Genomic DNA, 27977 nt, shown 5'->3' with positions numbered 1-27977 from the left:
ACGTTCGGATGCTGGTATATTTACAATTCCGAGGACAAGGGGCCGGAGCGGAGCCGGGAGAAATTTGTGTAAAGGCAGGCGTGCCTGGACCGTGAGGGTGAGAATGCGATGAGGTGGGGCTGCAGGACAGAGAGGGATGGAGAGTGAGAGAGGATAGGGTGAATTTCGAAAGGGTTGTAGAGGAGCTAAGCGGGGAGCAGAAAGGGAGATGTGAGTTAGGGAAAGGATCGAGAAAGCGAGAAAAATAGCAGGGTAAATAGTATTATGTAATTTATACTATACGGGGAGAAATGTAAGTGAGCAAATAAATATCTCGAAAACAATATATTGGTAGTCCTAAATCAAAGGATGACATGATGAACAAGTGTCAATCGTACGAAAAACACATAATTTTAACGTTTAAGATCAACTAAAGACTCACCTAATATCAAATGCTATATTGCTCTATGAAAAGCTTATCCTCAATTCGTTTCAAGAACATAAAATCTAAGGAAGAAAAAAAATCGCTAAAATGAAAATATTTTCAGCAGTAAGACCAACAAAAATTGTTTCTTTAAATATAACCGTTTAAACAATAACATCTTACAAAAGCGGTTCGGTATGTAAAGAAGTTAGAAGAAGTGCAACATTAAAACGCAGCTGGCGCCAAGCAGTTTTTGCGTACATATTCACGTCATCCTGGAAAATGATTTTGACGCTGGGTGATTTATTTTCTGATGGATATATATGGAGATAACTATGCCGAGGAACTATTCGGCCGCGTCATTATCGTCTCCTAGTTGTTAAACGCATACCTAATCAATTTTTTTCCTCCGTTCCAGGTATATATTTTTTCAGTTAATTTATTGCTATTTATGCATAATTTATAATTTTCGTATAATATTCATCACACAAGGTATACAAGGAAATTAAGGCAATCAATACAACATACAATTACAGACAATTTTTATCATATACCATAGGGATATGATCTTCATAATATGCAATAGTAGTATAATCTAAAAATTTACACATGTAATACTCATTCTGGTCCTGCTAAGCCAGTCAGTTCTGGCTTGACAGCAGGTGCCACGTAAAAAAGATGGGAATTTAAATGTTGCAATTATAAAGCTACATAAATTATGTCACGTTTTGTTCCAAGCCCTAATCCATTATGTATAATATCCAGTATTTTATTCTCCCTTTCACAGCATTAACTGACAGTAATATTCTTAACTCTTTAGGCATTTCATTAAAAATTAGATGCAAAGCAACCTCTAATTTTCTTCTATTTGCATGAAATATGTTTGTTATATAATTAATATTGTCCCCTAATGATAATTAATTTTTATTTTAATCAGGTTGATAACATTTGCTTTTAAAATAGTTTCCTAAAGTGATGGCATATCTATTCAGCTTGTCTACTGACAGAATTCCTAATTTTTGAAAGATATTTCTTAAATCTAGAATATTTGTAGTTTTGGATCTACCCCTAGACATTCTCTTTAGGATTTTTTGCAGTTTGCATTTTAATATGTTAATATTTGTAGAACCACGAGATCTCCAGACGGTTCTACCATATCTTAAAATACTCTCAACCACTGCAAAATACACTATTTTGATGACATTTAAACTTACGAAACACGTGATGCAATGAACTTGACAAAGGATCTAATTTAATCGGTCCCCTGTTCGAAGATCGCGTCACGATTTTGCGATGCCACGTTCTATTGAGCAACTATACGCGATAAAATTTGGTGTTATACTCGGAAAACCGGAATCGGGGTATAGAATACAAATGTAATGTCTCGAGGAATGGTTTTTCGCTGGCAAAAGATGCCCCGAGAGGTTAGAAAGGAACTTTACGATGAGGAATACCCTGGACATCCACGAAAAACACAGTGTGATTAAAATTTGCAAAAAGTGAGACACATGCTCAATCCTGATAGACCCCCCAAGTGTCAGGATATTAGGAGAAGAGTGCAATATCCAGAAAACTAGAGTGCGTTCTATTCTTATAGAAGATTTAACCATGAGAAAGGTGTGCCTAGATGGCCCCCAAGATGCTATTAGATGACTGATTTTGTGAATATCTTGCCTAATTTTTTAGAATGGGTGGTTACCGGTGACGAGATATGGATCTTAGAGCACGACCCAAAATATAATCACTTTGAGTACCATTTTGGACCACTGGATTATGTCAAAGAGAACTGAATGAGAGTCCTGTTGATGCCTCACAGCAAGGATGCCACAACTGACGGAGGCACTGGCGTGTCGATACGTAAGGGTGCTCTGATGAAGAATTTTAGCAATTTGTACTTTGATCTGCAATTAATTTTTTCACCCTGATTGATTTTACTTATTTTTGGAACAGATCTTGTATTTTTACTAGAGAATTTTGTATGACTTTTAAATAGGTTAGAGAGAAAATGGCAGAGATCAAAAACATGTATGGTTTCTGTTTACTCAATATTTGCGAAAACATTACACCAGTACGTTTTGCTGAATTTAAAACAAGGTAGAGCCTATCTATAATTCGGTAACGGATATTTTATTTGCTTAGAAATTTTATGTTAAAAATAATCTAATGTTATTACGTTTTCGCAAATAATTTCATCGTTTTGTTTTTCTAATAAAATACGTCCAACTACTGATTACCATTGTAGGAATATTTTACAACGTAGTACAATATAACTGAAAAAAATTAAAAAATCGTGAAGTTATCCTCTCGAAAGAGTCTATCGAGCAAACACTTAAAATACACTAACGTTAAGTACCATCGAGCGTCGGAAATGTTTTATACTAACACAAACTCACTGCTGCAATGGCACGCATACATTTAACTTTCTCAACCGACGAAAAGAAAAAGCATTTGCTCTTGAATTTACGTCACGGGAGACAAAAGTGAAATGGGGCAGGAGTAAAACAGAAAATTCTCCTGGCTTAAGTAATCAGAGTCAGGTCAAGCACCTAATAAATATCCCATCCATTCTTGACCCCAGTCCTCTTACCATTCTTTCTCAAGGAGACAAGAACACATTTCGTTGCCTTCACTTCCCTCCTTGCAAGGCTATCTATTTTTCGGACATCTCCCTACGATACGGATGTGCTTTCGGCTCAAGACCCCTTCTCATTTCATTACCATTTATTATTCACGATTAAATGACATTAAAAACTTGAAAAATGGATCCAAAACGCTGATGAAAGATTTATTTTTCTTTGGGGTTTTAAGATCTTTATTCCCAAAGGCATGGGATAACATTTTGAGATATTTCTTTTCCATATGAAGACAAAAGTAGGTGATTTCTTCCGATCTTGGAAACTGAATGTTTGTCATTTATTTCATTTAAGTTTCATCTCATTTTATTTTCTGAGAGTTCAACAGCAAAATATTCGTTAAACATTATTTCTATTGGCACTGGAATAGATTGCGCCTACTAAGTTAGCTTTGCAGAACTAAATACTTTTCCATCACATCCGCTTAGGATGATATTATTAATACAATAGGAATGTAATACTCTCAGTAATTTTCTTCACTACATATCATAGAGCCGGAATTCGATTGCTATTGAGAAGGTTTCTTTGAATACGGAATTTGACAACGTATCTACGAAAGAACGGGTATGACTGCCTTCATTGGATTGCTATCACCACCCAATAATCGAATTATGAAGAAATGAAATTTTATGTTTACTTCAAAGCACTACCAATATTTATATGGATAGTGTGAGATGAATATTTTTCATCAATATCTCCCTCTAAAATACAACGAAAGTTAGTTATTTCCTCAAGGAAAAAAAGGGCAATTGCACTATAATGTCACCTGATAAGCTCTTTTGATTTTCGCGTCACGGGAGATGCTCATCAATAATCAAATAGGTAGTCCTATAGCAATGTTCAAGTGTACCTATAAAAATATTATTTATTTTCGGATAAAATATGAATCAGAGAAAAAAAATGAGAGGAGAGTGTTTGCGTCTAGAGTGCACATAAAGAATATTTTTTATGACAAGAAAACATTGCCGTAAATTCATTTCAATTTATTTACGCGAGTATCGCACTTTAAAGTTCACTAAATTGCTTTTGTAAATGTAATACGTTAAAATAAAACGTCTACTATTTAACTGTAATAAAAACTGTAAGGATATTTAAAAATAAACCAATTTAGTTTCAATGGGAATATTTTCAGATTTTTGCCTTCTAATCCCGTTACACGATTTCTTTTGGTTTTAACAAATAGGGCACTGAGTTCCACTGTCAAATACTCAGTGGAATACTTCTTGAGTAATGGTATGCAATTTAAAGTCAGAACAATCTAAATTTCTAAAGGGCTGGAAAAGGTGTGACCACAGAACTTCCACTCAACAGGCAGTGTAATAAATAGGTATAGGATATGGTCTTCGGCGGTCCATGGTCAACAAATTTTTTACACCCTCTCCTTAATGAAGGCCACGGGCGTTGGGCTGTGCTCTACAGGTCTCACGTGGGTGTAATTTTGTCTTCCTCCGGCTCTTCCTTCATCACTTTCATTTCAGCCTCCCATCTCCGCCAACCGACTCTGTAAACACATATGCCTCCCTCGTTCCGCTTTCCTATCCCTCTCTCCTTTCCTCACCACATTTATTTAGGAGAGCAGTTTGCACACGAGACACTAGTAAGAGTCTGAGGATAGAGTGTTGATGGGGCTCACCACGAGGTTAGTGTATTCTGTCTTGCGTTACGTTAGGGAAGAGAACGGGTTATGAGGAGTGACTGAGAGAGAATTGAACAAAGAACAGCATTCATCTCAAATCCTAAAAGATAGTGTCAAACAGTTCTCGCAATTATTCACCTGCATCACGGTAATTCGCGACGCCTGTGGACACTTGAGTATGATTTTATGATATGAACTTGGTTCCATTACTTACTCATTTTCATGTGCACCTATTACGATGTATAGGTAAGTCACGTAAATGGATCAATATTTTAATCGCTTAAATTAAACAATGATATAAATGTTGAAATTAAAATTAACCTATTTTATAGTCGTGATTTTTTAATTTGAGCATCCCTTTATATGAATGGCTGTATCAATTACCTAGGTACTAATCATGGAATTCATCCTGAAGACGGTATAAAATTCATTTAGTTAATTATGAAACCTTATACAACAAATTCAATATACTTCTGCTCTATTATATACACCCTTCAATGTATTCAATTCTAAAATCTAAATCATGACTCTCGGTAGGGTTCACAGCCCAAAATAATATTTGCTGGGTCAGTTTTCTATTGGTAGGTCGCCCAAGGATTTTGTTAATATGATTATACAAATTATTGAAGTCACTGAGGATTTATTATACACAGTTTACAGCGCAATTTCAATTATTATTATTGAAATCTATCAGTTAATGTAGGTTTTTGATGGACACAATTTACCAATTCCGACAATCATCGTACCAATCCTGCCTATCATCCTGTCCCTCCCTATGGGCTACAACCTTGACGTAGTGGAAAAATTGTGCGTTCCGATGACCCCTAGAGCTGTGCTGGCGGGAGCAATGATATGTGCTCCTGGCAAGGTCACTCATGCCATATAGGTAGAAGATTAGGAGCCAGACGAAAGTGAGTCCGCATATGTTCCTCAGTGAGTCCGCTGCAAAGGTCTCTGATCCCAATGGGGCGGCCATTGGGTGAAAATGTCACGTTAAAAACAATATCAAGAAAGGCAACCGCGTCAATTATCATCCAACGATTCGATGATGGGAAGGGATATAAATTAATTGCACTAAATACAATGACAGCTATAACAGGCAGAAACTAAGTAGGAAAACAAAAGAGATAAAATTAATGGAATTCTCAATGCTAGGTAATTATTTATAATAGTAATTTTGAGGCATCATCTAAGAAACCTGTTAAGATTCATTTGCTTTCAATCAAAAGTTGCTTCGTTGAATTTTATTATATTTTATTCACAAAGTTTTCTGTTTATGAGGATAAAAGAATTACTCTAACATGCAAGTTTACGTTATTCAGCATGACTTCCTCTTCGAAAAGCAATACAGAAATTAGTCAAACTACAAAAAAAAAGTATCACACAATTGACTAGTCCTGCAAACAAGTTCCTCCTCGCTTCTCCCTCCAAAATTTCACCCAAACTGTGAGTTTCTCGTACTATATCTTCATGGGTAACCGCGGAAACCACAGAGAAAAGACATGTCCCCCCAATCCTGTGCTAATGGGTGAATTTTACGCACCGCATTGGTCTTAGTATTAGGTGAGCTATCAAACCAAACTTTGAGTTCATTACTTTGGCTGAGATATTAACTACTTCACTAATTAATGGCATCATATGATTACGATTGAGGGTATTAATAATTTAAAAAAATTCATTTTGGCTCTTAATTCACGATGAATGCATGATGTAATGAACAATTTCACCATTAATTAAAAACAGGGTGTATGAAAACGTTAAAAAATGACCGTACTCATTAAACGCTTGATTATGGACTCTAAATAATGGGTTAATCGAATCCTGAAATTAATTAATTGCACCTCTTTAACTTAATGAAGCATGTTATTCAGTAATGGTGATGAGTTATGGCGTCACAAATATGAGCCAGATAATGACATGGACGGCTGACGAAAAAAAAACCATTCACTTAAGTTGACCTGATTGCGTCAGATTGTACTACACTAGGCTTCTAATTAAAAGGATAAGCGCCACTTAGGTAGAGTTTTCTCTTAAAGGCCTTCGAATTAGTTAAGAATCAGTTGAAAAAATTGAAACGCTCGTATATTTTTCAAGTTCCATTACTTTCTAATTAACTCTTGTTGAAGGAGCATTCGAAATAAATACTTCCAGCAACTGGCATCCAAAATGCAGAATTAAAGTAGTTACGATAGACTCTCCATCATTTCCGTTCGCGATGAGAAAAAATGTAATATAGAACAACCGGTTGTTTGTGCGCATGGTATCTTTGACTGTTGTCATGGTTAGACATTAATCGAAATAACTAAAGCCAACCTCTTTCGTGAATTCAATCTTACACCACTATTTTGTAAGACTGGTAATTATTTTAAAGCTTCAATAGCTGCTGCAATGATATTTTCTTTGGATATTCTCAGACTCAATATGAAGCAATGACTTTAAAATTAAGGGTCTTAAGGGATATAATCGTTAAGCCACATATACATAAAAAAAATTGGCTGAGACTACCAGTCGTAAAAGAAAAAACACAGCCTATCATGGTGGGACACTTCAATAGTTAAATTAATTAGTGATTAAAATTCTAATGTCAAAATTAGAAGAGATCAATATTTCGTAGATTTTTAAGACGCATCTGTATAGTCAGAAGACTTTATTGGGTCACTTTGAAATCACATTCCGTAAAGGAAAAAAAGGGAATACATGCAAGGTTTTTCATCAAATAATTAAAATTTCATATGAGTCAGTACTGAGAATGGCCACCACAAATTTGATTAATGGTCAAACGGGCGCACAGTCTAATGAGTTTGAAGTTTTAGTTTTTTTTATGTTTTAGTTTCAGAGAAACACCCGAAGCCATTTAAGTAACAATTGTAGTAGTAGTCTAATCGTCATCCTACATGATATGCAAGGAATTATAGACAATCAATACAACAACATTTATCATATACCATAGAGATATGATCTTCATTTATACTACAATAGTAGTATAAACTAAATATTTATACATGGAATAATCATTCTGGTCCTGCTAAGCCAGTCAGTTCTGGCTTGACAGCAGGTGCCACGCAAAAAAGATGAGCGCTTAAAGTGTTGCAATTATAAAGCTACATAAATTGTGTCACGTTTTGTTCCAAGCCCTAATCAATTCTGATAATAGCCAGTATTTTATTCTCCCTTTCACAGCATTAACTGACAGTATAATTCTTAAATCTTTAGGTATTTCATTAAAAATTAAAAGTACAGTAGCCTCCAATTTTCTTTTACTTTGATTTGTATGAATTTCTTTTGTTGTATACTTAATACCGCCCCTTCATGGTAATTCCTTTTTATTTAAAACAGGTATTTTATCTTTGTCATAAAAATAGTCTCCTATTATTGTGACATATCTATATAGTCTACGGGCAGAATTACTAATTTTTGAAAGATATTTCTTCTTTCTATAATATTAATGTGTTTTAGGATCTAATCCCAGATATTTTCTCGAGGACTTTTGCAGTTTATTTTTTAAATAATGAAAATATTGACAAGGAAGAATATAGGTAGAATGCCTTTGTGTGATCCGTAAATTTCGTTGTGTTTGATAGAGATTAGTGAATAAGGTAACCAGAGTATTGCAGAATTCCAATTTTAAAATTCCAAAGTGATTGTAAAAGTACTCTAAACCTCTTTATGACTCAAAATACACATTAATATGAGTGATAGATGGAGAAATGGAATGGGGAGTAGTAAGCAAAGGAATGAGGCATGGTCTTCAATTACAACCATGACTTTTAAATTTAAAGGCTGACGAGAAATTGGGGCCCCTAGGAAGGCGCTTATTTTGTGAAACTGATTAAGTGAATAATATTTACAGATGATTGTAAATTATCAATATTTAAATGCGTATTGATATTAGAAAAATTATAAATATGATATAGCAGAAAAATAGGTCACATGGAAAAGTTTTTATATTTGGGCATTATTTTTTAGGAAAATAAGTGAAGTGTTTTTGAAGTTTGTGTATGAATAAGAATGAAGAAACTAAGTTGTACGGAGAAAAAGACAGATGACAAAGTTTCACATATGTTTCGAGAAGAGTGAAAGTCATTACTTATTTATTATAAGGAAAAAAATGTAGGTTGAGGAGATTTGGGGAAGAGTAAAAATTCTGACGGCCAAGATGGAAGGGTGAATGTTAAGCAAGTTGGAGACAGAACAGGAAGGAATAGCATTTTCGGACGGTGAACGAATGAATAACTGAGGGAGAAAATAATATAGGGCAAACAAGTTTAAGCCAGGGGAAGTCCATTTGATGAGTAATTTATGGCAGTTGATAGGGACCCTCCAAAACCTTCATTTCAGGAATGGACTACTTACGTCATCTTCGAATTTCTAGTTCCGTTTGCGATCATCTCAGTCATGAATTACCTGCCTCCAGTTTACTATGGTAAGCCATTGTATGCATGTTTCTTTGAAAAATATTTTTATGATAAATTGTACCTATAACTCCATCGATTTTTTATTCCTGAAAATTAGCCTTACATTTTATGAATGGCCACTAAATTAGAAAAAAAGTTTAATGAAAAGTTTCTTTGAAATTAAAGTAAAATATTAAAAGTATACCAATCACTGCTTTCTCGATTTTCCCGAATAGTTTCGTTATTTTAGATGTCGTTTAGATACATTCTGGATTAATTTTCTAGGCGAATTTTGGAAAATTTTGAAAGATAAATAATGTAGCGGATTGATGACCCTAATTAGAAAAATATTTTAAACTGATTCGTATTCATATTATCTTCATATATGCCCTCAAATACAAGAGGGATTTCCAAGGTTAAAAAATACTTTGAAGATAGTAAATAAGACCAGTGTAACGAACATTATATTTAGGGTAACAAACACTTTTATTTGGGTTTAAAATAACCAATAAATCTATAGTTTATGAGAATGCTATTGGAGTAGATTAAAGGATCAACGCTAGGCAGTTAAAATAAATAAGAAATCCTAATTGAAGGGACAATGTTGAATTCGTCGACTTCTTTGGACAAAGTCAAAGATTAATTAATTACAAATTTCTATTGGCGCTACAAATGGACAGCTCATGCAAACATACATACATGATACATTTCATCATACCCTGAGCATCTTCACAAGCAAATTGGAAAACTGGATCTGAATTGCGTACCTATCATTTCCAAAAGTTGCTCATTTATTTACTAGCACTTTATTTCGAAGTTCAATCCTGAAACTAAAAGTGAAATCTAGGTGGAATAATTTCAACCAGCATTATTTATGCTAAGAAAAACCCAAGTTTTACCTTTTTTACCCATAGAATGTTAAAATATTTGAATCTTTGAGGTGTGGCTAGGAAATACGGGCATAACGTGTCCCTTTTCAATGGGGACATAACGTCTTACAGATGGAAATTACACCATACACCCTCATTAAATCATTATTCTTGACAGAAATTTTCCCTCGTCAAATTTCCATGATGTTTCTCTAAGGACTTGGAAGTACATATTTCCTTTAAAATTGAATGGGGTTACATTTTATTGCAATGGCTGTTCCAGTTTTCTCCTATGGTATCCCTACTGTGAACCATAGAAAGAGATGAACAGGCAGCTAAAGAAGAGCTGTGAGAAAAGGAAATCTTCATTTGGGATGGTGGCCAGGAAATCCCTCTTTGGAAACTGCCCAAGGGTAGTAAATAAGTCTTACACTGTATGCATTGAAATATTAGACAGAAATGCGAAAATTCCACTTCACATTGTAACTCGATTTTTCCCTTGTTTATGACTTTGCATACTGTTTCTCCCAACGCTCACATCCCTTGTTCCTTAGAATGTAACATCACAGAAACAGTGTAGGCCTATATTAGCAATTGTTTTCTCATTTTTAAAGTAGCAGTTAAATTCAAATGACTGAAAAATATATTAGAAATGTAAGGCAATTCTCATTAGTAGAAATACTCTCGTTTTTTCAATATTAATGAAGTGAGTCTATACCCTCATTAATATGCAGTGCGGTAATAATGTGTTATTTCTGTTATACGGGAATTATTTTAGTTAGCTCAACATAATGCACTGCATGAAATGAATCACGAATTATTTTCTTTATAAGCTTAAATATAACTATGATTTTTACTTTATGCCATATTTACAATTTTAGCACTTTATTTTTCATATTTGCAACACACACTTAAGTGACTGTTGCGGCATCTCCCGCATTTTCTTGGAATTTTCAATGATAATGTTTATTAATACGTTAGATCACAAAAGCATAAAATAGATCCCATCAGAAGGACATGAAATATATCAAAAGGAGTATATCTAGTGCTTTATGCATCATACGTATTCTACCGCGTTATCTCATTTTTATCTAGCATCATGGGAACTCACATAATTTTGAATTTCTGCTGCTTCTTTGATTTAAACTCTACCATACTTGATTCTTACAATATATATTATATGTTTATAATTATTTGCTATAAAATCATGCTAACTCATCTCAAGGATACGCTCTAATCGGTCTGAATTGCAATTCAATTTAGTTGATTGTATTTTCCATATTTAACATAATTAGGTGATACATGACTATTTAGTATCCATATTTCTTAAAGTTTTTTCTTACAGCAGTCATAATTTTGAATAAACATTTTTATTCAACACTTTATTCGAGCAAACAACTGTGCTACCAAAATTTATTTAAACCCACTTATGGTTATGAATATCCTCGCTTTGGATTTATAACCTTAGTTCTTAAACACTCTCTTGGGATAAGGTCATGCTTTCCTCTTATGTGGTTAAAAAGCTCCTTTCACTTAATGTGTCCTCCACTTTTTGAAAAAGAAGAGCCCTTAGCGTCAATAAATGTTTCATTCGAAACATTCTCATTCTTCCCAACCCTACCAGTACCCAGACGGCGTCTATGCACGTATTCCCCCTTAGTCGTCCCTCTCACCCTCATTCTGGTTGTTTCCTTCAACCAATCTCATTCCCCCCCACCTGCTACACGTCCACTCCTTCCGGCCCTGTCCCTCTTTCAGACTTCCTCTCTTCCGATCTCCTCCATTTCCACTTCCGGACCAGTTTCCCGCAGCCCCTCCCGAGTTTTCCTCCTCTCCGACCCCCTCTGCCTCAATAAGAGCCCTACTGGAGCCGCGGCCATTCCATTACTCCACTCTATTTCACACGCACTCTCGCCATCTTACTTCCTTCCCACTCCATCCGAATTCACCTCTCCCTTCCACTCCCGACTTCATTTCGCGGTAGGAAGATCCCGACGGGTGATTCCAACGGAATCATATCACCGCATCAAGGAGGTAACCGAATTAGCGCCTCATCAGCACACGATTTTAAAAAAGTAGTTTCCTCATTTCATTTAAACTCGGTTGATTTTTTACTCAAAGAAGTAAAAAGATCGGTTTGAATTTGATTGCTTTGCATGTTCAAGTAATAAATTTTACGTTCAATTAGACCCTGAGTTTGGGAAATTCAAGTAAACTATCATAATTGTATCGTAAATAAGGTGCCATCACGGTATGACGAGAGGCAAAGAACATTAGACTTTTTTGCCGCATTTTAACTCGTAATTTTAGGGCAACTGCGTAAGGAATTACTGACTGTTTTTCTGTATTCAGATTGTTAACGTTAGCAATAAAAATTGTTTAAAATAATATTAACCGTGAATCAACGTTGGGCTATTCAAGAAAATCTTCATAGTTATAAGTAGAAACTATATTTAAATTAGTTTTTGAATATTTTTCAAATATAATGAAAATATTCAAACGAGCGTCGCAGTATAAGTTGCAGAAAAAAGTAGCTGCCCTCTAATCAAATAGTTCTAGGAAGTTACTACGAAATTCTCTGTTACATTTTGGTAGAAAAACATATACATAACCTGTAAAAAAGAATATAACAATGAGAATATATAAATATAACATACAGAAAAGAACTCGTACTCGTACCAATAGTCACATGTAAGCAGGTAGACATGCTCATAAAATCAAAAGCTTATTTTGCCAAAAAGGTTACTTAGCGTCCAAATTTAAATTCTGTGACCTTTTTAAATTAGGTGACCTTTTGAATAGGTAAAATGTGGCATTGAACCGAAAGCCTGTAAGCTTGAACATCTACATTGGTATCGATAAGCAATTGCGTTAATGGGGCAATGTGTGTTAGAAGTTTGGGTCGCCAAAATGCAAATAATAAAACTATTCTGATAAAGAAACCGTTGTGGAAAGGAAGCTGGATCCCTTAATCCAAGGGAAACGTCAACAATTGTGGAAGGCCAATCTCACAACCTCATTGGCTGGGAAGAAACCTCTTGATGTGGAGCACATACGTTGGAGTTTACGTGGTAACCCGATTTGAAATGAATTTAAACTAGAGACGGTGGGGAAGAAAAGATAAAGGTTGGAAAAGGTCAGGAGACTATGGGACGTGAGTGGGATGGTTTACACATATCTCTTGGGAAAAGAAGTTTCCTTCTCTACAGAAAATTCCTAATGCTAAAATGTTCATGAATTGTTTCCCACCCAAGAATTTACTCAAAAGATTTTGCAAAAACCCTGGCCTCTACGGACATGAATATGGCGGGTAGTGTAGATGGCAGTGCGATGAGTGTTTACCTAAGAAATTGATGAGCGGGATGAATATTTTATTCAATCATCATACAGGTTTGTTTGAAAGCTGTAATTTCGAATTTTTGTTGAAAATATACTGTATTTACTTACCTATCATCGTTCCAACCATGAAAAAGTTACAGTAGAACTGACCGAAATGATATCATTGCATAAAAATGTCATGAAATAATTTTGCCTTAGCTTTTGTAAAATATTACAATAATTTGATATAAATATATGACTACAAAAAGTTTTTTTCAAAGACATGGACACGGAAGAAATAGATTTTTATTATTTAAAGTGGGAGGTGATGTAGACTAGGTTGCTGGATTGTGTTTTGTTAGGAGTCACAAAATATTTATTTGTAGGTTGTGCCCATCCAAAAACCTACCGTAACCGGTTGATTACCTAATGATAATAATTATTATATTAGATAGATTTTTGATTTAATATTTACTGAATCAAATCTCTCAGATGGGTTTATATGAGTTTAAATACGGGCACAGACCACATATTTCATTTAAAAGGGATGATCGTGATCGAAACAGTACCTTCTGGGAGTACATCTGAGCGGTTTTTCATCGGTCAGGAAAATTTGTCGTCTCACAACATCAGAGATGATGGATACATATAATTTCACTTTAAAATAATACAGTAACAATATTTTTGACAAATGCATGTGAAAAATTAAATGGAAAATCTTCTAGTTTCAATTTTCTCAAGTAAAAATTTATATTCAATTGAAATATTCACCCCATTCACCTTAAAATACATTCAAGACAGCGTACGGCTACATTTCACTTCCTCTTAGTTTAATCAATAATGACTAAAATTATAAGATAATTTTGAAGTTTCTTATCTTTTACGCATGGGCTGAAATCATCTAACTTCAATTTAGCAAATAATTGTTTTCAACTGCAATTGTACAGCGAATAAAAATAGCATTCCATGCATCCTGCATTGACTCCGTTAGGTTTATTTTATGTATGCACAAGATTAGAAGAACTAGGATCGGTAAACTTTTAAGGTAGATCACTAAATCACCAAATCACTAAATATGAATATATTAATGAAGATTATGGTGAAAAGTACTGCGCTAAATGTGTATGAATTAAAGTAAACGTGGTAACTCTTCAGCATTGCTCTTTACTTTTTATAGAACGAACTACGCTTAAAACAAAATGACCCATTATTGCCTTTTTTAGAGGCTATTTTAAATTAATTGGTAAAAATAGTTAGCAACGTTTCTTTTTTTTAATTACTATTCTTCATATTTTCATTTAATCAACGGGTTTTTGATGGATTTAAAATGAAAGATACCAAACAAAAATGTACTAAACCAAACACTTTAATGAAGATCTCTTCTCTTTGTCCATCAAATTAAAAACCATATTTCACTTTATTTTTAAAGCGCAATAGAAAATAAGTATCTTTCGTTAGCCAAAGAGTATATGCGTAGGTGAGAATAACTCAAGACATTTTATTTTAATACATGAATAAAAGACAAATGGGAGATGGATAAGGATAAAATGGAATAAGGAGAAGGCATTACGAAGAAAAAGTCAGAGAAGGAGGAAGATAAGAAGCAGAAAGGCGTCGATAGGGGATGAAGGAAGTGCCCTGAAGGAGATGGGAGGCCAAATCAAGACCCTATGGTCCTTCCTCTGCACCCTTCAGGAGCAGGAAATCAATATTGGAGAGGTAAAGGGTCCCCCAACCACATCCTCTTCCCTCCTTCCCAACCTCTCGAAAAGGAATTCCCTACTCGAAGCCAGGAGACCCCTCCAACCCCTCTGCCGCACTCATTCACGTCCTCTCTCTCCCTCTTTCTCTCCATGTCATTCCCACGGCCAGCCCCACCCCACCCACGCGGTTTGCCCTGTACCCACGTCCCTCCATCGCATGTTCCATTCCCGGCATTGCCTCCCTTTTCCCCGTGGATGTGAATCGAAAGTACGGCCACGCATTGGCGTACCAAAGCCAATCACACTCACCGGTCAAATCAAATTTTAAAAATAAACATCACCCAGAAGTATTTTCCACTTCTGACTTTATTGAGAATTTTGGCGTTGAATATTGTCGTATATTCGAGTGACTAATCAACGCTTAATTCCAAAATTGGATGCTACATTCATGTTACAAACATTACTACCTTTTCCAATATTTTTCCATTAGATTTTCTAACTATTAATTTTCAAGAGGAATCTCTAAAAATATAATATCTTAAATGTTACATCTAATAATAAGAACGAACAGTAATGAATTCTAGAGGCCAATGGAATTTAATTTAAAATTCTTTTCAGATAATAATTAAAATCAAACAAAATTTTAGAACTCCAATGCACATGGTTTGTCCCAAAAGTAGTAGGCCTGAGTCGATAAAAAAACATTTATTTCCATAATTGTTACATTCACTCAATATTCTTCAAATTAGCACCCTTGAGCATCCACACAACGCTATCAGCGGGTTTCCCACGCCTGGTACACTTTCTGGGAGGCAGGGCCCGGCATGCTGCTGTGCAGCCTCGTCACTGCCTGTTGTAACGCTTCCACTGAGACATAGTGACGTTTTTCAGCACGGATGAGAAGCTCTTGGTAGATCCGCGTGAGGGTTTCCTTTTGTTCATCCGAGAGCACTCGTGGCACCAACTTCGCACACACCTCTCTCATGCCAATTTTTTCGGTCATAAGTAAATGCACAACAATTACAGGGATGCCAAGTTCATAAAAAACCATGCAAACACTTAGCCTGCGATCCCTGCCAAACAAAGCCTTCACTCTTGCAAGATAATCGTCACTTATTGAGGTCGAAGTGCGTCCTGAACGTTAGGTGTCTTCAACACCTCTACCCTCCCGAAGCAACTTGTGCCACTCAAAAACACCCGATCTACCCATGGAGTTATACCCACACGTTGCCTTGAGCATGCCATGAGTCTCTTTCACGGTTTTTCCCAGTTAAACGCAAAATGTGATCACGTAGCGCTGTTCTAATAACCGGTTGATGACGGAGCCACCTTTCTAATACGCAACCAGAGAAATCGCCGCCCATACGTCCGCATATCCGAGAAAAAATAAGTACCATTACTTTTGGGACGGATCTTGCATCAGCTATGAGTTGATTAGCTGGATAAAACGGTTGATAGAAAAGGAACCAAATATTTCAGGGCGAATTCATATTAAAGGTGGAGATGTCTGAGAAATCTGAGAAGAAAGAAAAAAGATTCACATGTGGCCTTTTACAGAGTGGTCAATGATTAGACATGATCAGCGTCCAGGGTTTGATTAGCATAGCAAAATGTGTATTCTAAAAATATTATACGTATGTAAGCAACAATTACATTCAGCCTTTTTGGATAATATTTTGACTTTAAAAGTATACATCTATCACCCAACTGAAGTTTATGGTATAGCCAATTTATGTTACAGATTATGTTTTGGACATTCGAGCAGCACTTTTGAGGATTACTACTACTAGAAGTGAATAACGTAGAAATGTAGTACTAACGCAAATAGAGTAGAAATGTTTCGCTATCTCCAACTACTAAGGGAAGGGAATGCTCCCATTAATTAAATTACTATATTTTAGCTTGATTACTTGGAGACTAGCACCGTGAGTGCAAATCGCAAAACTTAACATAAAATAGTGTATCGGAGGCAGGCACATCCAAGACAATCACTATTGGTCAGCCGTGAATCGGAACGATTGCTGAGTGCAGGAGAAGCAGGCAACATTTTGGCAAAGTATGTGTGGAATTAAAGAGAATTTGATGAATGAAGTCAGAAATGACGGGTTAATAACTTTAGGGCATGATGTTACTTGATTAGTCGTTTAATAGAATAATATATGGTAGAGACTTGAGTTATTCCTTGGTGTAATCATAAGTTTACCAGAGTTTTCATGTCATCTCGTGAGTACACGACCAATCCAGAACCGAAACTTGGGTTTTGGGACTTCGGAATTGAGCAATACGTAGCTCGCGTGATCGTGCGGCATCAAAAACTCGACGTTTTTCTTAGCTTGGGAGTCGATATCGCTTCACCGCCGAGTGGTTTCCTCCATCCGGCCACCCTTTCTTGGACTAGGGTCCATGGCTCTATCATCCCCCGCCTCCGAAGCACTTGGACACAAGTGTAGGGGTTGGACACACACACACACGCGCGCGCGTTAACCCACACAAGGGGATTAGAAAAGGAAGAGGAGAGTTGGCCCTAAGCCTCCTAAGTGGTCTGAATGGCGCTGCTGGCCGTTATTCCTTCGGGACCTTTCCTCCCTTCCCTTATCACCCCCTTCCCCTAATCCTTACCCTTCGCCCTTTCCCTTCCTACACCTTTCCCTCCTCTCAGAGATTCCGCGCTCCCTCCTCCCCTCCGAAAGCTATCCATCTTCCTCCCCTCAGGACCATTTTCAGTTATGCGTCGATTTCCTCGCGAGTTCCAGTCTTATCGGATAAGATGTATGTCATTCTCATCACGTATTTACCCCTCATACATTCCGGGGCTATCACTATCTTTATCGGAAACAATTCCACAAGTGTTGTCTACGGAGTGCTGTAATCCAAGAGATTGCATGAGTGGAGACAGTGAGGACACCTCCGAAAGCGTCGTACCAACGATATTTCAGAAAACGGTCGGAAAGGTTTTTTGAAGAAAGGATATATTCCTGAGTTTCCAAACTAATTTAACAACGCTTTTTCCCAAAGGAAAATAATAAATATCGTTAAAAACCTATTTGATTGTTCATTTTACAAGAAAAATAAAATCGACGAATACAATTCATTAATGACTCTAAATGTTCACTTCAAGGTCAAGTTTCGTTAATATAATGAATTAAATTAAAAAATTTGATATCTGCAAATAAATGCAATTTTTCGTTTTCAATAAAACAATAAAAACACCGGATCAGCAATCAAAATACTATTTCATTCAAGGAATAGTAAAATGTATGAATAATATATTAAAGCATTAACAATAAATTATAACTAAGATAACACGTAGGCATAGATTCACTAAGACGACATGGAAATATTATTTTTTAAATTTGCATTTTTCCCTACTGTTTAAAAATTTTTACTACATCCTGATAAAAACTCCGAACTAATACTATTTTCAAGGCAAAAATAGAAACTACAATTTGTAAAATCTTTGTCAGGGAAGTGCTAAATTAGTTTTTTTAACTTGACGTAGAAATTTAATATTTTCAATAAAATTTAAGAAAAATTGCTGCTTCTTTATGTATTTAAATTATGTTAGAATGGTAAGTGTTTTTCCACACCGTCTAGTTCATATGTGAACAAATGGAGTGGAAACTTTGTCAAGTAATTTTTAAATGATATTTCGAGTAATAACGTAGGAGTACGTATGTCCGTATTGTGCTGCAGTAAATTAGCTTCGTAATTGATCCTGTTATTGGTTATTTTTTATTTCTTTCATTGAAGAAGGTTACTTTCCTCGGTCACCCCGTAAGGAATGCAGAAAGACGCATACATTTAGGAAATATGTTTTAATATTCATTGCAATCATTTTGTTTCATAGGAAAAAAATTGACCCATGAGAATACCAATAAAAACATATAGCATAGACGTATTTATTCCAAGTTAACCTTTCACTATTGCCGTACTGACCAGCTATAGTTGAACCACCTTTTTTGAGTGAAATAAGTTTTTTCTAGAAATAATTACATCAATAATTCAATAATTCAGCAATTAATTAAATAATGACGGGACAAAATGGCCATTGATTAATTAGATAGACTAACAGTGAACATTATGGAATGGCAAAAATCTCATTAGAACCTTAGAATTGGAGCAATTGTACCTAATAACTATTAATATAAACTACGATGGGTTTCATCGGTCGTCGTTCTGTCAATTGCGACTGAATTAAGTTCCACTTTGATCTTATAAATCTGCTTCCGAATGACACTGAAATATAAATAAATGAAGAGTTGTGAGAATTGATAAACAATATGAAGTCAAAAAAGTGGTATCGCCAATGAACACTGCAATACTCGTCATATGCTTTCCATTAATATACACTCACACTTTCGTTATCTATGCTCTTTAATTAAATAAATTTGCGTCGCAGAAAACTTTCTACATTGAATTTTAAATCTTTCAGGTGTGAATTAGTCTTCCTTGGTGAATAAATTTGCGAAGTGTCCCGGCAGCGATAACTTACCATTTTTTAAACAAAAGTTCAACCGCAAATTCACGCTTATTCAAAATATTTAAAAATTTTCAAGTATAAATTTTTTAAAATAATTGTCATTATAGCCATAAGGGAATTTACAGTAACTTTGTTTAACGTCAACGAGTGCTCAAAGTTACGCCTCTAAAGAACGGCAAAAATTTTCTAATTTACCACCTCCAGCTCCGAACAAACATAGCCTAAGCCTTTTTTTTCCATCTGGATTCACTCACTCGAATTTGCAGAATTTCTCCGGGGCTCCACGATTTGACCACAGGTTTCCGGAAAATAAAGGATATTTGCTGAGCCTCAGCGTAGCCGTGGGCAACGTTTCCGCTCGTAGAAGTAATAACAGTATATTCCAATTGATCGGGGGATAGATGGGAAGTGAGGTAGATATTTTCATTAATGTCCTCGTTAATTGTCTACCTATTGATGAAAGTGAATAAAATTCGATTCCCATATTAACTAATACCATATTCATCTTCGTGTATATAAGTAACTTTCGGACTCAAATTTTTTATAGGCAACCCTATCTACCTACACAGATGCTTCAGACACCAAATCGGAAAATCTGTTTTGGTTACCCAGTAATGTTATTTTAAGACCCTTCTTCAAATCTCTCGCTATAAAAGAATAGAATTTGTATTATTAAAACTTCCCGGTAATTTTCATCGTCCAGTGTTTTTGTACCGGTGGATACAAATGATGACAGGTACTCAAACACAAGCTTTAGAAAACTATTTATTAGAGTAAAGTGAAGGCGTATATGTTTTTTACGATACACGTGCCACACACAGGATTTCCTTATTCTCTTTAATTTACCAAAATAGTAGTATTTAAATAGAATGATTTGAGGCGTCACTTTGTGGGAACGATTCATATCGGAAAAGAAAATACTTCATTCTTCCGCGGATATTTTATTATACCTTCCACATATATTATTGCGTTCTCTGTACTTCACTTGATAATGACTTTTGTTAGTCAAAGCCTAGGTCGTGCATAATAAAATATGTGTGGAAGAACGAAGTATTATCTTTTCCGATATGGTAGTATTTAGATGAGGAGATAATTTTATAGTTAGTACCTACAAGTAACTGATCATAGATCTTATGCAATGAAGCAAGATAATCCATTAGAGAGCAAACTTGTGATTTCCACAAAAAAAGTTGGATGATTTTATGCTAAAAGATTAATAGTTATTTTTATACTGACCATGCGGAGAAGATTAAAAATCTGACTTTAAGAGTTTGGAGTTTGTCGCAAGCTTCGTCTTTTTTAACTCAAAACCAGAAATTATTATTAGAGATAATATAATTGTTTCCTCATCGCATGCCATTAAATTTTTTATAGCCGACTAATTGGCCTATAAATGGATGTGGTTCCTAGAGATGTATGGTTTAAACATTTAAGTAAAATGATATGAAATCTCATTCTATCGATTATCGGTTTGAAGTATATTCCCGTACTATTTTAGAACTGGTATTTTAACTGTGGATTTGTAGGCATTGCACTTTCTCAATCTTTAAGATCGTATGTTCACAATCAATAGGTTCAATTCATGTATGAAATAGAAAGTGTCCTCCCCACAGTTATTCTGTGTTTTCTAGTTTCTCGTGTCCAGACCATTTCCCTTAATGCCATTGTGACTCTTGAGGAAATGGATCCAAAATGATGCTTTTGCAATTTGGTTCCATCAACTTATGAGATAGATAGATAGATAGTGGTCTTTATTTGGGCGAAATTGAGACCAAATGGTCCCTTCTTCCATTTAACCCATCGTCATATACATATTATATTAGCCATTTAAACTTACAGTTACATTCAAATCTAAACATAAACACATAGAGATAGACATAAATTCATTAATACAAATTTGCACATCGAAAAGAAAAAAGTATATACACATATATAGACACACACATACACATACATACACATACACACACATACCATATACCTATATGCATACACATACATACACATATACATACATATCCACACACACATACATATACACACATAAAACATACATACATGTATTCATACACATGCATAAATACATACATAAGTACGCTCATACACACCCATACATACATACATATACATATATAAATTAAGAATACTCCTTCAAATACTCAAATTAAATGACAGTGAAGATAGAGTACAATAAAATGAGGAAAGTCTAAGCAAAGAATGAGGTTTGTGGGAAAAGCTAGGGAGAGCGTGGCATTGCTCAACTAGTAAAAACCCACGCAGGAAAAACACCCACGAAGAGAAGGGGGGTGTGAAAAACCTGCGAAAACCCTATTAATTAGAGGAAAGATACATGTACATTGTAACAATCATTTTTACAGAGTATACATATTATTAAGTTACTGAAATTGAATTGGAGAAATTAAATACATTGACAACACATGCGGAGTAATGAGAAGCGTGATGTTTCTAAAAATAATTATGCAAACTCCTACCGCTTGAGATGACAAAACAAAAAGCAGGGTAAAAAACAAAGTAGACACAGTGATCTGTATAACAGCTGAGTGGAATGACGGAGGGATACTGGTTAAGTTAAGTACCTGAGGAAAATGAACTTGTGAAGTGCTCTTCTAAATGTTGTTGTTGATGAAGAGTTTTTTATGTCATCTGGGAGAGAGTTCCACAGACGGCATGCTGTAACATGAAAAGATTTGTGATAGATTTCCGTGCGATGGTGTGGGACAAGAAGTTTATTATTACCCCTGGTATTTCTGTTGTGGATTGAGTTGATGAAGAGGAAGTTTTTGCATAGATATTTAGGTGTGTGCTTTGAAAGTATTCCGTAGAGAAGTGAAAGAATATGTAAATGCCTGCGGCCTTCTATCTTTAACCAGGATACTATATTCTATTAAATGAGTCGGAAATATGATCGTACTTCCTAAGATCACATATGAACCGCACACAGGAATTATGGGTCTTCTGGAGTTTGGTTTTTAGTTCGCCTGAAAGGTCTTGGTATACTACATCACAGTAATCAAAGTGGGGTATGAGTATGAGATCGTATCACAGAAATAAGGAAAATTGTACGCGGCGCAAAATTTAATAATTTTTCCAACCGGCGTTTGTTGGCCAGTAATTAATACTGGCTATCTACGAGAAACATGAAATTAATGGTTATGTATTCTATAATCACGACGCTTTGCATTGTTTTTTTATCGCTCTTTGTTACACTGAACTTGATTTTGTGAATTACGCTAAAAATAAACAAATAGGGACATAAATCATTATAGCGTCTGTAAATACAGATAGCGTGATCGGGCGGGACTTTGGTGTCGATGATGCTAAAACATGGAGCTCCTGCTAAAGAAACCTCAAACGTCAAAGCCAACATTTGAAGTTCTCTTCTGAAACATCGTCAAAGGTTTTTAACATTGATTTTTGGATGGTGGGTAAGAAATGGACAAGGGAAAGTGCGATAAGGGTATTGTAGGTTCTGCCAGAATGCTCGCTATAGGGTGTCTGATCGTTTCAGTTCGGGGAATCAGGGAAGAGGCCCTACCCCATCGGCCACACCACGCCCCTTACCGTGCCCTAGAACCAAAACAGCCCGACCCACCCACCAGGACCTTTGTCTGCCACTCTCACTCTCTCTCTCTCTCTCTCTCCCTCTCCCCGTCCTCCCTCATCGATGTCCCCGACAGTTAGGATCCTCCCAATTTCCCCCTTGTCTTTATCTAAATTTTGGATTAGCGACGGCGGCAACGAGGGCACTTGGTATTCAGGGATTTCCTCGCCCTCCCCCCCCTCTAGGGTCGGTGAAATTTTCATCCCTTGTTCCACCTCCCATGCGCCGGGGGCATGCACTTGAAGTGGCGGGGAAATGCCCCAGGCATATGTGTGCGCGCCCGTGTGGCTTTTTGGGTTTATGGGGAAATGCATACCTGTTCCCTACGCTCTCTCCATAATTTGACTCGCATGGCCCTGAGGTGACTGCCGCACAGAATACAGACAGTTTGACCGCCATGTATGTTCCATGCTTATATATATGGATACGATAGTTGGTTTACCAAGTCACAGGCGATTGCACACCTATCTCGAGCCCCTGACATTAATTTCATTTTAGTATTATTTTGAAATATTATATTACTTGTCATAATATTTCATTCTATGACAAAATTCAATAGCTTGGTATTTTCAATTTGCTTTTGCCTTGAGCTTGATTTGGGCTAGCCTTATGCAAACAACCCCTGTTCAAATAAAAAGATCTCTTGGAAGGTTTTTCTAGTCATTTACAACTGAGTTGAATTTCAGCAGCTTACAAGGACCTTCGAGTTGGAAGAATAACCGTCAGTGAGAGTATTTATGATAATGAACTCTTGATTTATTTATAGCACTTTTAATTTTACACGAAAGATAATATTCATGGGAAATTAAAAATTGGGATTAAGGCCACTCAAAATGAAGTAACTTAATTTCAACTTGTAAAACTGTATTAAGTTACCCATGCAAACATAGGATGGAAATCAAAAGGCAAAAGAAAACAAATAAAATTGTTGTAAATCAACATTAATATTTCCTCTAATTTCTTCTAATGGCAGGATTTTTGAGGTTACCAAGCAAAGTATAGACAAACTATGAATAAAATGGACGGGGTTATTAGTATTTATAGGGTTAATAAAAACTACCCTTTTAAAATGTTTTAAGCAAAAAAATGCAGTCATTCTTGAGTTAAACCATTTTGTTCAGTTCTTGTAGTAAAAGTGATTAAAGAAAATAAATGCCAACGAAAGTATATATTTATACAAATTAGATTAATTATTAGAGTACTTTTTGCAAATTACAGGCTATACAGACGCATGGCACAAATAGGACAACAGTTTTGGGAGTGATGCCTAAACTCATCAATAACAATGACAACGGGAAAATATTTGGATATTTTTCAAAGGTAGTATTTAAAAAAAGTCTTCGATGAGTCTAAGAGCTCATTATTTGAGTCCGAGATGGACCTTCATCATTTTTATTTGAGAGCGAATTCCAACTACTATATTACGGCCATCAGGTTTAATAAGATTACCAACTGCAGCACGATTAATTATTGCTCATTATTAATTCATAATTTACCAGAGGAGTACGTTGCATGGTGTAAAAGCTTTTTGATGTCGTACCGGAGAGTTAATCCTCTTCATTCTCTAAAAAGGAAATTTTCGTTCCAAAAATAATACATTTAGGCTATTATCCAGTTGTACGAGAAAAAACTGACCAACAAAGAACTAAGCGTGTCGAATTGTTGAGAAAATAATGGGTTCTATACCCTGTGTTAGAATCAAGAAGCACCACTGCCATGAATATCATTATAACAGATTTTTCAATGAAAGTTGTTTGGTAATACTCGTATGTACAGAATATCAAAAGTTCTCTGTCTCAGGCGGAAAAAATGTATAATATTGAATATTTTACCATGAAAATGAAAGTTGAGCATAACCGAAGGAGCATAAATGCTGAATAAGTGCTATATGTATAGAGTATACTGATGATTGTTAGAGTAATAATAGGCAATATACAGGTATATATGCATAGAATGAAAAATGAATTGATTTAGAAAAAAATGCGACTCTACTGCATAAAAAATAAAGAAGAATAAAATAAATGAGCTGCCCTGGGTTGATCATGATCACACAGAGATATAAGGGTGGAGGCACTTTGTTTGGGAGGAAGGAATGGGCAAAATCATGGATGAATATACTAAGAGTCTGTTTGTGCATTTACAGGGTTCGTCCGGAAAATAAGTGTACTGATTTTTTCCCGCCGCTCCAGGCGCGCCCAGCACCGCTCTGACGGGCTGCGATTGGAGGGGGGTATGTTGGCAAGCGACGCTGAGAAAGGCAGTCGGCTCTGAGCTGTGGTGTAGTGAGGAGCTCTGTTAACGCCAACCTCCACGCTCGACCCACGTCACGGAACGCGATGCCGAAGTTTTTGGAGCAGCGTTATTCCATCAAATTTGCGGTAAAGCTTGGGAAATCGTCTACCGAAACTGTCGGTATGATTAACCAGGCTTACGGGGAGTCAGCCATGTCCAGAAACATGATCTTTCGGTGGCACAAGATGTTCGTGGAGGGCAGAGAAGAGGTGGACGACGAACTACGGCCTGGACGCCCATCAACGACACTCACCGACGAAAATGTGCGAAAAGTTCGCGATGTACTGAACTCTGATCGTCGTCTTATTGTTCGGATGATAGCAGAGCAGTGTAATGTGCCAAAAACAATAGTGCACGAGATTATTAGGGAGCAATTACAGATGCAAAAAATTTGTGCAAAGTTGGTGCCGAAAGTGCTCAGTGATGATCAAAGACTCAATCGTTTGGAAATCGCGACACAACTTGCGGATCACTGCAAAAATGATCCACATTTTTTAGAGAACGTTGTTTCGGGTGACGAGACGTGGATCTTTGAGTACGACCCGGAGTCGAAGAGACAAATTGCGGAGTGGCACACCCCATCATCACCCCGTCAAAAGAAAGCTCGCATGAGCAAATCTCGGATCAAGGCGATGCTCATTGTCTTTTTTGACAAAAGGGGAGTCGTCCACTACGAATTTGTACCTGAACGACAAACTGTAAATGCTGCATTTTACGTCCAAGTGCTCGACAGGCTTCGAAAACGAGTCGCCCGCGTCCGGCCAGCGATCAAAAACATCTGGCGGCTGCATCACGGCAATGCGCCGTCTCACACCGCGCTTGTCGTGTGGGACTTCTTGGCCAAGCACGGCGTGGCAACGCTGCCGCACCCGCCCTACAGCCCGGACTTGGCACCACCGGACTTCTTTCTGTTCCCGAAGATAAAGAGGAGTTTGAAAGGAAAGCGATACGGGACTTTGGACGCCGTCAAAGAGGCCGTGACGACGTGTCTTCGAGAGGTTCCCGATGATGCCTTCGCGGGAGCGTTCCAGGAATGGGAACGCCGCTGGAACAAGTGTATCGACTCACAAGGGTCCTATTTTGAGGAATATTAGCTTAAGATATGTAAAAGTGTAATAAATTTTTTTCCTGAGCTCAGTAAACTTATTTTCCGGACGAACCCTGTATTTATATATGTATACAAAACCAAGTTTTCTGGTGCAAATAATTAAAACTCATGTAATACCAAAAACGACCATCTAAAGATCTTCGTATTATTTTCAATTTTATATGTTTAGCTGAAATTATAACAAAAAATGTAGCTAAAAAATAAATATTAAAATATTTGTAAGATTTAAAACCAGGAGAAAGTATAGATAGAAAAATCTAATATAAATAAAAAGTTTATCATGATTAATTCACCATCGATGTAACACAGCGATTCCATGAATCACACAGGGACTTCTGATATATTGTATTTATTGTAATACTTTTTCTGAGACTTTCACAAAAAATGTAGGGATTTGTCCCACGCCATCCTATTCTATTGATTTCCCACTAACACTATTTATAAATAATACATGACTAGAAATTCACTAGGGATTGATAATAAGTTATGATCAATGCACATTGAAGTGACAGCCGCCATTCGATCATGAAAAGATATTTTTGATATTGTCATTCAGTAGGTTTTATTTACTTTCAATATTGAAGCAATATAAATCTATATAAAAACCTCCGACATATAGTGCATAAATTATTACGGATGACGGAATTGGAGATCAAGAAAATGATCATTTTCGAAATAACTCACCGTTTAAGAACTCTGAATTCTTGGAACATAGTTCAGGATCAATATTGCTTTAGGTCCAGGAATATTTCTCTTGAATTTCCTTCGACATTGTCGGGGAATTCTTTTATTATTTCATAAACGGTACGAAGAAAATGTTTGGAAATCCTTACACAACGATTTACTCAAAAATATGACGAGTAAGATCTTGGAAAATATGCTATCAGTTAAAAATAAATAAATATGAATTCAGCGGAAATATGTTTTCCTTTTCATATATATTTCTTGTTTCAAGGCTAAAATAAATGATTAATTTTTTACTTCACGTAAAATGAGACAACTATTAATCAAATTGGCTTTAAATACTCCGAGGGTCATTACACTTTTCATTTATTCAAACATTAAACTTGTGTCAAATAGTCTAGTTAATATCACTAATCCTAAAGATGCGTGTTGTGTTGAGCACCTATTGCCCCCACGAATTACGCAATGTGGTGGAATTTTCTATCATTAAGTATTTTGTATGCATGAAGTCAGAGTTGAACGGGATAGGCAACAATTACTCCATTATCTTTTCGAAAGAAAAAGATTTTAGCAGCTCATTCATAAAGACTTTTCATGCGATGTTCGCAAATTAAAGAAGCCCAGTAACACAACCAATAGTGTGACAAATCAATATTAAATTGTACGTGCATTTATACATTCATTAACCATTAGAGGATGAAATATATTGATGACATGATTTTACTTGATTCTTTTAATTTTGATCTACCTCTCTAAATGAAAGAAAAGCATTAACAACTAAATTACCAAAGCGTAGCGAAATAATGTTCATAATTAGTTGTAAAAATATTTTATA

Source organism: Hetaerina americana, unplaced genomic scaffold (assembly GCF_022747635.1).
Source record: "Hetaerina americana unplaced genomic scaffold, ioHetAmer1.1.p SCAF_10, whole genome shotgun sequence".
Classification (NCBI taxonomy): Eukaryota; Metazoa; Arthropoda; class Insecta; order Odonata; family Calopterygidae; genus Hetaerina; species Hetaerina americana.
This window is presented reverse-complemented; position numbering follows the sequence as displayed.